Below are 11620 nucleotides of genomic sequence, written 5' to 3' on the forward strand. Positions count from 1 at the left end.
CAGTGTATCATAGTAGTGTCACAGCCCAAAGTCCCATGATTTTCAGAAAGAAATAGCACATCATCTGGCAAGAATGACCTACACTCCATGGTACCCTGTGCCACTAGGTCTGGACTTAGGGGCCTGGGAAATCCTTGTAGACATGAATCCTGAAACTTTAGAACATCTGATTGACCCTAGACACAGATTTAGATGAGAAAGTATCCTGAAGATGAAAACTGGGACCTGTGTCCACTTGAGACCTGGTCCTAACTTGAAGTGCTCCACCTGGGAGGCACTGCCAGATCAGGTAAGTCCTAGGCAGAAGAAAAGCACTTAGACACCAAAGCCCATTGAGGGACAGGGTCAAGGCAAGAGCCTCACTTTCCTGGGTATAAGAGTAATAATGGAGACGGGGGAAGATGGCGGAAGAGTAAGACGTGGAGATCGCCTTCCTACTCACGGATACACCAGAAATACATCTACACGTGGAACAACTCCTACAGAACACCTACTGAAGGCTGGCAGAAGACCTCAGAGCTCCCAAAAGGCAAGAAACTCCCCACGTACCTGGGTAGGGCAAAAGAAAAAAAGAAAAAACAGAGACAAAAGAATAAGGACTGCACCTGCACCAGTGGGAGGGAGCTGTGAAGGAGGAAAAGTTTCCACACACTAGGAAGCCCCTCCGCGGGCGGAGACTGCGGGAGGCGGAGGGGGGAGTTTCGGGACCGCGGCGTAGTGCACAGCGATGGGTGCGGAGGGCAAAGCAGGGAGATTCCTGCACAGACGATCGGTGCCAACCGGCACTCACCAACCCGAGAGGCTTGTCTGCTCACCCGCCGGGCCGGGCGGGGCTGCAAGCTGAGGCTCGGGTTTCGGTTTTGGACGGAGCTCAGGGAGAGGACTGGGGTTGGCGGCTTGAACATAGCCTGAAGGGGTTGGTGCGCCACGACTAGCCGGGAGGGAGTTCGGGGAAAAGGCTGCACCGGCCGAAGAGGCAAGAGACTTTTTCTTCCCTCTTTGTTTCCTGGTGCGCGAAGAGAGGGGTTTAAGAGCGCTGCTTAAAGGAACCCCAGAGACGGGCGCGAGCCGCGGCTGAGGGCGCGAGCCGCAGAGACGAGCGCGAGCCGCGGCGTGAAGCGTGAACCCCAGAGACGGGCGCGAGCCGCGGCTAAAACCGCGGACCCCAGAGACGGGCGGGAGACGCTGGGGCTGCTGCTGCCGCCACCAGGGGGGCTGTGTGCGAGCACAGGTCACTCTCCGCGCCCCTCTTCCGTGGAGCCTGTGCAGGCCGCCACTGCCAGGTTCCCGGGATCCAGGGACAACTTCCCGGGGAGTACGCACGGCGGGTCTCAGGCTGGTGCAGCGTCACGCCGCCTCTGCCGCCGCAGGCCCGCCCCGCACGCAGTGCCCCTCCTTCCCCCATCCCCCAACCCCCGGCCTGAGTGAGCTGGAACTCCCAAATCAGTGGCTCCTTTAACCCCGTCCTGTCTGAGCAAAAAACAGACGCCCTCCAGAGACCTACGCGCAGGGGCAGGGCCGGGTACAAAGCTGAGCTCCTGTGAGCTGTGAGAGCAGGGAGGAGAGGGGGAGGTCTCTCCCGGCAGCCGCGGAGGCGGCGGATTGAAGCTCCACAATCAACTTGATGAGCCCTGCATTGTGGAATACCTGAATAGACAGGGAGTGATCCCAAATTGAAGAGGGGGAATTTAGGAGCGAGATCTGTGATTTTTTCCCCTTTTCCTCTTTTTGTGAATGTGTGCGTGTATGCTTCTGTGTGAGATCTTGTCTGTATACTCTTGCTTCCACCATTTGTCCTAAGGCTCTATCTGTCCATGGTTTTTTTAAAAAAAAAATTTTTTTTTCTTAATAATTAATTTTAATTGTAATAACTTTATTGTACTTTACCTTCGTTCTTTCTTTCTTTCCTTCCTTCCTTCCCTCCTTTAGACAGCGAATCACCCCAGGTTGAGGAGGTGGTCTCTGGGAGCAGGATTTATGATTTTTCCCCCTTTGCCTCTCTTTGTGAACGTGTATGTGTATGCTTCTGTGTAAGATTTTCTCTGTATAGCTTTGCTTCCAACATTTGTCCTAGGGCTCTATCCGTCCATGGTTTTTTTAAAAAAGAAATTTTTTTTTCTTAATAACTAATTTTAATTGTAATAACTTTATTGTACTTTACCTTCGTTCTTTCTTTCTTTCTTTCCTTCCTTCCTTCCCTCCTTTAGACAGCGAATCACCCCAGGTTGAGGAGGTGGTCTCTGGGAGCAGGATTTATGATTTTTCCCCCTTTGCCTCTCTTTGTGAACGTGTATGTGTATGCTTCTGTGTAAGATTGTTTTCTGTATAGCTTTGCTTCCAACATTTGTCCTAGGGTTCTATCCGTCCCCTTTTTTTTTTTTTTTCTAAATATTTTTAGTACAATAACTATATTATACTTTATTTTATTTTTTACTGTATCTTCTTTCTTTCTGTCTTTTTTCCTTCTTTCCCTCCTTCCTTCCTTCCTTCCTCCCTCCCTCCCTCCCTCCTTTCTTTCCTTCTTTGCTTCTTTCTTCCTTCCTTCCTTTCCTCCTTTCCTTCTTTCTTTCCTCATACTTCTACTAATTCTCTCTATATATTCTCCTTTCCCTCCTTCCTTCCTTCCTTCCTCCCTCCCTCCCTCCCTCCTTTCTTTGCTTCTTTCTTCCTTCCTTCCTTTCCTCCTTTCCTTCTTTCTTTCCTCATACTTCTACTAATTCTCTCTACATTTTCTCCTTCTTTCCCTCCTTCCTTCCTTCCTTCCTCCCTCCCTCCCTCCCTCCTTTCTTTCCTTCTTTGCTTCTTTCTTCCTTCCTTCCTTTCCTCCTTTCCCTCTTTCTTTCCCCATACTTCTACTAATTCTCTCTACATTTCTCCTTCTATGCCTCCTTCCTTCCTTCCTTCTTCCCTCCCTCCCTCCCTCCTTTCTTTCCTTCTTTGCTTCTTTCTTCCTTCCTTCCTTTCCTCCTTTCCCTCTTTCTTTCCTCATACTTCTACTAATTTTCTCTACATTTTCTCCTTCTTTCCCTCCTTCCTTCCTTCCTCCCTCCCTCCCTCCCTCCTTTCTTTCCTTCTTTGCTTCTTTCTTCCTTCCTTCCTTTCCTCCTTTCCTTCTTTCTTCCCTCATACTTCTAATAATTCTCTTTACTTTTTCTCCCTTTTATTCTGAGCCATGTGGATGAAAGGCTCTTGGTGCTCCAGCCCAGGAGGCAGGGCTCTGCCTCTGAGGTAGGAGAGCCAACTTCAGGACACTGGTCAACAAGAGACCTCCCAGCTCCACATAATATTAAACGGTGGAAATATCCCAGAGACCTCCATCTTAACACCAGCACCCAGCTTCACTCAACGACCAGCAAGCCACAGTGCTGGACAACCTATGCCAAACAACTAGCAAAACAGGAACACAACCCCACCCATTAGCAGAGAGGCTGCCTAAAATCATAATAAGGCCACAGACACCCCAAAACACACCACCAGACGTGAACCTGCCCACTAGAGAGACAAGATCCAGCCTCATCCAGCACAACACAGGCACTAGTCCCCTCCACCAGGAAGCCTACACAACCCACTGAAACAACCTTAGCCACTGGAGACAGACATCAAAAACAATGGGAACTACGAACATGCAGCCTGCAAAAAGGAGACCCCAAACACAGTAAGATAAGCAAAATGAGAAGACAGAAAAACACACAGCAGATGAAGGAGCAAGATAAAAACCCACCAGACCTAACAAATGAAGAGGAAACAGGCAATCTACCTGAAAAATAATTCAGAATAATGATAGTAAGGATGATCCGAAATCTTGGAAGTAGAATGGACAAAATGCAAGAAACAGTTAACAAGGACCTACAAGAACTAAAGATGAAACAAGCAACGATGAACAACGCAATAAATGAAATTAAAAGTACTCTAGATAGGATCAATAGCAGAATAACTGAGGCAGAAGAACGGATAAGTGACCTGGAAGATAAAGTAGTGGAAATAACTACTGCAGAGCAGAATAAAGAAAAAAGAATGAAAAGAACTGAGGACAGTCTCAGAGAGCTCTGGGACAACATGAAACGCACCAACATTCGAATTATAGGGGTTCCAGAAGAAGAAGAAAAAAAGAAAGGGACTGAGAAAATATTTGAAGAGATTATAGTTGAAAACTTCCCTAATATGGGAAAGGAAATAGTTAATCAAGTCCAGGAAGCACAGAGAGTCCCATACAGGATAAATACAAGGAGAAATATGCCAAGACACATTAATCAAACTATCAAAAATTAAATACAAAGAAAGCATATTAAAAGCAGCAAGGGAAAAACAAGAAATAACACACAAGGGAATCCCCATAAGGTTAACAGCTGATCTCTCAGCAGAAACCCTACAAGCCAGAAGGCAGTGGCAGGACATACTGAAAGTGATGAAGGAGAAAAACCTGCAACCAAGACTACTCTACCCAGCAAGGATCTCATTCAGATTTGATGGAGAAATTAAAACCTTTACAGACAAGCAAAAGCTGAGAGAGTTCAACACCACCAAACCAGCTTTATAGCAAATGCTAAAGGAACTTCTCTAGATAAGAAATGCAAGAGAAGGAAATGACCTATAATAACGAACCCAAAACAATATAGAAAATGGGAATAGGAACACACATATCGATAATTACCTTAAATGTAAATGGACTAAATGCTCCCACCAAAAGACACAGATTGGCTGAATGGATACAAAAACAAGACCCTTATATATGCTGTCTACAAGAGACCCACCTCAGACCTAGAGACACATACAGACTGAAAGTAACGGGATGGAAAAACATATTCCATGCAAATGGAAACCAAAAGAAAGCTGGAGTAGCAATTCTCATATCAGACAAAATAGACTTTAAAATAATGACTATTAGAAGAGACAAACAAGGACACTACATAATGATCAAGGGATGGATCCAAGAAGAAGATATAACAACTGTAAATATTTATGCACCCAACATAGGACCACCTCAATACATAAGGCAAATACTAACAGCCATAAAAGGGGAAATTGACAGTAACACATTCATAGTAGCGGACTTTAACACCCCACTTTCACCCATGGACAGATCATCCAAAATGAAAATAAATAAGGAAACACAAGCTTTAAATGATACATTAAACAAGATGGACTTAATTGATATTTATAGGACACTCCATCCAAAAACAACAGAATACACATTTTTCTCAAGTGCTCATGGAATATTCTCCAGGATAGATCATATCAAGCCTTGGTAAATTTAAGAAAATTAAAATTGTATCAAGTATCTTTTCTGACCACAACGCCATGAAACTAGATATCAATTACAGGAAAAGATCTGTAAAATATACAAACACATGGAGGCTCAACAATACACTACTTAATAATGAAGTGATCACTGAAGAAATCAAAGAGGAAATAAAAAAATACCTAGAAACAAATGATAATGGAGACACAACGACCCAAAACCTATGGGATGCAGCAAAAGCAGTTCTAAGGGGGAAGTTTATAGCAATACAAGCCCGCCTTAAGAAGCAGGAAACATCTCGAATAAACAACCTAACCTTGCACCTCAAGCAATTAGAGAAAGAAGAACAAAAAAGCCCCAAAGCTAGCAGAAGGAAAGAAATCATAAAAATCAGATCAGAAATAAATGAAAAAGAAATGAAGGAAACGATAGCAAAGATCAATAAAACTAAAAGCTGGTTGTTTGAGAAGATAAACAAAATAGATAAACCACTAGCCAGACTCATCAAGAAAAGAAGGGAGAAGACTCAAATCAATAGAATTAGAAATGAGAAAGGAGAAGTAACAACTGACACTGCAGAAATAAAAAAAATCATGAGAGATTACTACAAGCAACTCTATGCCAATAAAATGGACAATCTGGAAGAAATGGACAAATTCTTAGAAATGCACAACCTGCCAAGACTGAATCAGGAAGAAATAGAAAGTATGAACAGACCAATCACATGCACTGAAATTGAAACTGTGATTAAAAACCTTCCAACAAACAAAAGCCCAGGACCAGATGGCTTCACAGGTGAATTCTATCAAACGTTTAGAGAAGAGCTAACACCTATCCTTCTCAAACTCTTCCAAAATATAGCAGAGGGAGGAACACTCCCAAATTCCTTCTACGAGGCCACCATCACCTTGATACCAAAACCAGACAAGGATGTCACAAAGAAAGAAAACTACAGGCCAATATCACTGATGAACATAGATGCAAAAATCCTCAACAAAATACTAGCAAACAGAATCCAACAGCACATTAAAAGGATCATACACCATGATCAAGTGGGGTTTATTCCAGAAATGCAAGGATTCTTCAATATACGCAAATCTATCAATGTGATAAAACATATTACCAAATTGAAGGAGAAAAACCATATGATCATCTCAATAGATGCAGAGAAAGCTTTTGACAAAATTCAACACCATTTATGATAAAAACCCTGCAGAAAGTAGTCATAAAGGGAACTTTCCTCAACATAATAAAGGCCATATATGACAAACCCACAGCAAACATCATCCTCAATGGTGAAAAACTGAAAGCATTTCCACTAAGATCAGGAACAAGACAAGGTTGCCCACTCTCACCACTGTTTTTCAACATAGTTTTGGAAGTTTTAGCCACAGCAATCAGAGAAGAAAAGGAAATAAAAGGAATCCAAATCGGAAAAGAAGAAGTAAAGCTGTCACTGTTTGCAGATGACATGATACTATACATAGAGAATCCTATAGATGCTACCAGAAAACTACTAGAGCTAATCAATAAATTTGGTAAAGTAGCAGGATACAATATTAATGCACAAAAATCTCTGGCATTCCTATATACTAATGATGAAAAATCTGAAAGTGAAATCAAGAAAACACTCCCATTTACCATTGCAACAAAAAGAATAAAATATCTAGGAATAAACCTACCTAAGGAGACAGAAGACCTCTATGCAGAAAATTATAAGACACTGATGAAAGAAATTAAAGATGATAAAAATAGATGGAGAGATATACCATGTTCTTGGATGGGAAGAATCAACATTGTGAAGATGACTCTACTACCCAAAGTAATCTACAGATTCAATGCAATCCCTATCAAACTACCACTGGCATTTTTCACAGAACTAGAACAAAAAATTTCGCAATTTGTATGGAAAAACAAAAGACCCCGAATAGCCAAAGCAATCTTGAGAACGAAAAAAGGAGCTGGAGGAATCAGGCCCCCTGACTTCAGACTATACTACAAAGCAACAGTATTCAAGACAGTATGGTACTGGCACAAAAACAGAAAGATAGATCAGTGGAACAGGATAGAAAGCCCAGAGATAAACCCACGCACATATGGACACCTTATCTTTGATAAAGGAGGCAGGAATGTACAGTGGAGAAAGGACAGCCTCTTCAATAAGTGGTGCTGGGAAAACTGGACAGGTACATGTAAAAGTATGAGATTAGATCACTCCCTAACACCATACACAAAAATAAGCTCAAAATGGATTAAAGACCTAAATGTAAGGCCAGAAACTATCAAACTCTTAGAGGAAAACATAGGCAGAACACTCTATGACATAAATAACAGCAAGATCCTTTCTGACCCACCTCCTAGAGTAATGGAAATAAAAACAAAAATAAACAAATGGGACCTAATGAAACTTCAAAGCTTTTGCACAGCAAAGGAAACCATAATCAAGACCAAAAGACAACCCTTAGAATGGGAGAAAACATTTGCAAATGAAGCAACTGACAAAGGATTAATCTCCAAAATTTACAAGCAGCTCATGCAGCTCAATAACAAAAAAACAAACAACCCCATCCAAAAATGGGCAGAAGACCTAAACAGACATTTCTCCAAAGAAGATATACAGAATGCCAACAAACACATGAAAGAATGCTCAACATCATTAATCATTAGAGAAATGCAAATCAAAACTACAATGAGATATCATCTCACACCAGTCAGAATGGCCATCATCAAAAAATCTAGAAACAATAAATGCTGGAGAGGGTGTGGAGAAAAGGGTACACTCTTGCACTGCTGGTGGGAATGTGAATTGGTTCAGCCACTATGGAGAACAGTATGGAGGTTCCTTAAAAAACTACAAATAGAATTACCATATGACCCAGCAATCCCACTACTGGGCATATACCCTGAGAAAACCAAAATTCAAAAAGAGTCATGTACCAAAATGTTCATTGCAGCTCTATTTACAATAGCCCGGAGATGGAAAGAACCTAAGCGCCCATCGTCGGACGAATGGATAAAGAAGATGTGGCACATATACACAATGGAATATTACTCAGCCTTAAAAAGAAATGAAATTGAGTTATTTGTAATGAGATGGATAGACCTAGAGTCTGTCATACAGAGTGAAGTAAGTCAGAAAGAAAAAGACAAATACCGTATGCTAACACATATGTATGGAATTTAAGGGAAAAAATGTCATGAAGAACCTAGGGAGAAGACAGGAATAGAGGCGCAGACCTACTGGAGAACGGACTTGAGGATATGGGGAGGAGGAAGGGTGAGTTTTGACAGGGCGAGAGAGAGTCATGGAGATTTACACACTAACAAACCTAGTAAGGTAGATAGCTAGGGGGAAGCAGCCGCAAGGCACAGGGATATTAGCTCGGGGCTTTGGGACAGCCTGGAGGGGTGGGATGGGGAGAGTGGGAGGGAGGGAGACGCAAGAGGGAAGACACATGGGAGCATATGTATATGTATAGCTGATTCACTTTGTTATAAAGCAGAAACTAACACACCATTGTAAAGCAATTATACCCCAATAAAGATGTTAAAAAAAAAAAAAAGAGTAATAATATGAGAAAGCTAAATCCTCATCTTCTATAATGTGAAGTACTACGATGACAATTAAAACTAAAAGAAAAAACACCTAGCAATAGCATGTTATTTTAAAATATTAGGTAAATAACATAACAATCAACTAAATGTCATTCAAAGTAGTTGTTTCTTGGGAGTAGGAATTGGAAAAGAAGATATAGGACAGAGAATGTCCCTTTTCATAAGTTTAGCTTAGATTTATTTTTTTACTTTTTATATACATTTGATTAAAAAATCAATGAAAAGGTTTCAATGTTCACATAAATATAATCTTAATCAATAATTGGTGTTTTTTTCTTAATCATAAGAGGAGAAATGTTTTTTGCCTTCCTTGTTTATCTTATCTTTGAAAGGGAAAAAATAAAATGATTCTGAGATAGTATGTGAATCTGTATTTTGAAAAGGAAGGACAGATTATAAAAGTTACTTATAAAGTCCATACCCAAGATGAAATAACCCTGATTTCAGAAACAATTGAAATATGTTCAGAGATTATCATGTCCAAATGTAAGATGACTCTAGCAATTGTAAAGTAGTAATTAATGGGGCAATAATCAAGAGATGTACAAGTGGTAAGAAAACCGAAAGGAGAGTCAAAAAAAAAAAAAAAAAAAGTCCAAGTTTGTAGTATCCTGAAACAGGAGTGTAGGCTTATTTTAGGAGTAATACAAACTCTAACTGAGATGGAACTTTTAATGTAAGCTAGAAGAGCTAGGGAACATCTCAGGATAAAGTAGAAGTTTTAAAAAGGATAAGATGTATCATACTTTAAAATGTAATTTATGTTATTCAAAAAGGTCATTTTATTTGTGAAACATTTGTACAATTGGTCTTCTCAATATCTTTCTTAGTTTTTATGCTCCATAAAATCTCTGCCATATTTAATACTATTGTTTATTTCAATCTCTTAAAGCTCTGGCTTTGGTAAGAATGTATTATTTTGTACTTCTCCCACTTTTTTTTTTTTTGCCAACTTTAATCTTGTTTTCATTACTAAACTGTAAATGGCCTATTTTTATTTTGTTTTCTTCTTTATACATTTCTTGCTTCAGTGGTCTCATCCTTTCTCTTTTTTGATGATCATCACTTCTAGGAAGATGACTCCCATATGTATATTTAAAGCCTTACTAAAATCCTTAGTACAGAGAAGTGTTCAATAATATTGCAGAATAAATAAAAAATTTAATGAATACAAATTAGTGAAGTCTATGGGTATTAGGGCTAATTCAAAATATAGCATTGATGCCATAGGTAGAATTTATTCTGAGTGAATCATTTTCTTCCGATCTAAAAAGCTCATATTTTAAACAGACAGATTGTTATCTGTGATTTTACACTTGTCAACATCACTTCTTCTGATTTTGGGGCATGGTTGTTATAAAAGTTAATTTGGTTCATAATTAACTATTACTGGGAAAATGAATAATAGAAAGAATATAGATATTTCCCCTAGTGTTTATCAGGCTAAGAGATTTTTATTGCTTAAATTATCTGACCTGTATAAAAAAATGAAAGATAGGTATTTCTAACTTCTTTTTTTTAATATGTGAGAACCAGATACTTAAAGAGGAATTACTTGTCAAAAGTGACAAAATTTTTCAGTGACAAAGGCAAGGATGAAGGCCACTGTTAAGTTTTTCTGTTGTAACTATACCATACTATTTCTTCTGAGTTAAAAAGATCAAGTTTCAAAAAGGGTGTTGCATGAATAATGTACCAATTATCATTTTAAACTGTGAAATTTAATTACCTAATGTAATTAAAGGCATATATTAATTTGGCCAATTCTTATTCTTGTAATTAATGGCAAATTAGGTATTTAATGTATAATTATGTAAAAATTACTAACCTCATTCTTCAATGTCTTTTCTTTTGGGAAAATCTCTGAATATTGATTAACCAAACATATCAGTGAAATCTGCAACAGAAAATGAAAAGACAATAACATTTGTAAAAAGTTTATAGTTAAACCACAGTCTAGTTGTTGAGATCTGGAAGCTGCTAAAAAGGAATGCATTCATCAGGATAGGTTAATATCTATAACATACAATTGCAACTTCACAGTAGCTTCACTAATGTTACAAGGTAGATTAAAAAGAATTTCAGCTCCTTGCAGTCAAGGACAAGATACTATCCATCTTCTGGCACCACCAGCCTCTAAACTTAACCATAAAGTGGAAGAGAAAACAGCAGGCAAATAGCAGTTCACGTATCAGAGGAGGAAATGGTTTTGATCAAACACCAGCAGTCTCTGGCAGGCTACTCTGGAGCAACCACATATACATCTTAGTTTTTATTCCATCTATAGAGTGCATTAACCCCTCCACAAGGGAGAAAACCTAAAATACCACCACTTAATAGCTGCATTCTGCCATGGTCCAAGATCTCTAGGAAAATGTGCAGTACTTTTTACTACTAAGTCAGAATGCAATTAATCTTGGTGTGATCAACCTATGATCTAAAACACCCTCCCCCCCCCATCAATTCTCACTAATATACTATGGTAAATAGGGATAGGACAACTGATAAAATCTTACAATTAGAGAGAAGGCATTGGGAAGATTTTCAGCAGTTCGGTAGAATTGCCAGGATCTTGAGGGGTGAGCACTGGGTCCCTGAATTGGCAATGGGGGATATTCTCTGATTAGTTCTGTTTCTAATCTTTGAAAGGAACAATTTTCCATTTTTTTCATGAACCCTAGCACTGATATTTAGGAAAAGCAGTGAGTCTTCTTTGACCACATTTGAAATGGTTCTTGGATGATGTCATTTTTAAAAAAATAGTTA

This window comes from Phocoena sinus, chromosome 17 (genome assembly GCF_008692025.1).
Source record: "Phocoena sinus isolate mPhoSin1 chromosome 17, mPhoSin1.pri, whole genome shotgun sequence".
In the NCBI taxonomy this organism is placed as follows: domain Eukaryota; kingdom Metazoa; phylum Chordata; class Mammalia; order Artiodactyla; family Phocoenidae; genus Phocoena; species Phocoena sinus.